The following is a 2,500-nucleotide window of genomic DNA, read 5'->3' on the forward strand; positions in this document are numbered from 1 at the left end:
GGGGGGGGGAGGGTCGAGTGACTTGTGTTTATGTGTTTGTTGTGGGAGATTGTATGTGTTGGAGGCGTGGAGGGGGGGGGGGGGGGGCGGGGAAAAGTGTTGAAGGGAAGTGAAAATTTGTTGGTTGTCCCTATGTGTGTTTGTCTGTCTGTCAGTGTTTGTCTGTTTGTTTTTCTGTCGGTGTTTTTGTTTGTCTGTCAGTGTTTGTCTGTTTGTTTGTCTGTCGGTGTTTTTGTTTGTCTGTCAGTGTTTGTGTGTTTGTTTGTTTGTTTGTCTGTCAGTGTTTATGTGTTTGTTTGTTTGTTTGTCAGTGTTTGTGTGTTTGTTTGTTTGTGTGTGTGTTTGTGAGTATGTGTATGTGTGTTTTGTGTTTGTGAGTGTGTGTGTGTTTGTGAGTGTGTTTGTGTGAGCGCGGATGTGTGTGTAAATGCAAATATGTAAATCAAACTGTGATTGCGTATTCGTGTGTTTGTATGAATATTTAATTCGATGTACTTTCCATTACACAACTTTGTTGCTAATTATACTTTTATTGTTGTTGTTATGCTTTCGCTTAGCTTTTGTTTTTGTTCCCGTCTGTGTGTTTGTTTGTTTCAAGACAACGTTCTGCTTACGTAACTGTATCGTTATTATGATAATGTTGAAATATACACTGAAGCTGCGTTTGGGAGATTTATAATGGCTATTACATTCTCGTGCCATAATGAGGTGAGAAGGAGAGGAGGTGTAAACGAGAGAGAATAGAAACAATGAAGAGTAAAAGAGACAGAGAAAGTGGACTGGGGGAAGATATACAGATAGACAGACAGACTGACAGATAGACTGACAGATAGACAGATAGGAAGAGAACAGGGGGTGGGGGTAGAAAACGTACAAAGTTAGAAACAAAAGAAGAAATTATGTTTGTGTATACAAATGCACACACACACACACACACACACACACACACACACACACACACACACACACACACACACACACACACGCACGCACGCACGCACGCACGCACGCACGCACCCGCACGCACACGCACAAACACACACACACACGCGCACACATATTATATATATATATATATATATATATATATATATATATATATGTATATATATACACACATATATATGAAGGAGGAAGAAGAAAGATTATGGACGAGAGGAGGAGGATATAAGGGAAGAAAATGACAAAGAAGAGTAAAGAAAGAGTTAAAAGAAGAGGAAGAGAGAAAGATCAAAAGAAGCAACAGAAGAAGGACGAAGAAGAATATGAATAAGTTGAATAAGAGAAACGAGATTATAAGGAGGAAGAGAAAGAGAAAACTTAGAAAATAGGAAAATTAAATAGGAGGATAAGTAGAAGAGAAGGAGAGAAACTGGGAGACAAAGCGGAAGAGAGAACAAGTACCGCCGAGTGTGTATATTCTACACTGAGGGGCAGTGCCAGAGTGCCAGTTTCCCCCTCCCCTTCCCCTTCCCTTCCCTCACACTCACTCTTATCCTCTCCTCACATTCACATCCACACTTTCCCTCTTCTCTCCTCCCCTTACTTTCACCCTCTCTCTTGTCTTCACCCTCATCTTCTCCTCCCCTCCTCTTAAACTCACCCTCACCCTCACCTTCTCCTGTCCTCAGCCCCCCCCTCCTCACTCATACCCTCACCTTCACCCTCCCCTCATCCTCCTCTCAAATTCAACCTCTCCCTTTTCCTCTCCTCGCCTCCCCTCTCTTCACTCTCACTCTGACCTCCACCCTCACCTTCTTCTCTCCTCACCTCCCCTCACTCTCACCCTCACCCTTCCCCTCACCTTCTCATTCCCTCTCATTCCCTCTTACCCTAACCTTAGCACGAAAAAATGGTCATCATCCCCTTTAGAAATTTAAAACGAAAAAAAAGTAAACGAAAATTTAAAAATGTAAAAAAAAAAGACCTCAGTCTTATAAATAAAAAGAGTCTAGAACGTTGTCACTCCTTCGCCCCTTCAAGATTCTAAGTGCCACCTCGAGAAGCTTAGCAAAGGCACTGAGTGGCACTCCGGGGACCTCGAGAGTGTGCTCCTGAAGGTAAAGAGTAATTGCGAGTGCCATGATCAAGATAAGCCAATGTCCCGAGTGCCAGCGACGGAAGAACAGCCCGAGGGAAAATTCTTTTATTAAGTCATTATGTGTTGGATCTATTTTTAAACCATCGAGTTATTTCATCTGGATATTTCGAGTCATATATCATATCGTAGACTGGATATGTAGCATAGATTATGTCATATATCAGATGTATTACATAAAGTATATATCTTATCAAATATTAAATGTGTTAAATAGATTATATATCATACATTAGATGTATTACATAAATTATACATTATATCAAATATTACATGTGTTACGTAGATTATATAACATATCATATATTAAATATATGACACAAACCGTATACCATACAAATACAAGTTATCTGGGTATCTCATCAAACAGTGCTAATGCTGATAAAAATACTATTACTCCTT

Source organism: Penaeus chinensis, chromosome 25 (genome assembly GCF_019202785.1).
Source record: "Penaeus chinensis breed Huanghai No. 1 chromosome 25, ASM1920278v2, whole genome shotgun sequence".
Lineage (NCBI taxonomy): Eukaryota > Metazoa > Arthropoda > Malacostraca > Decapoda > Penaeidae > Penaeus > Penaeus chinensis.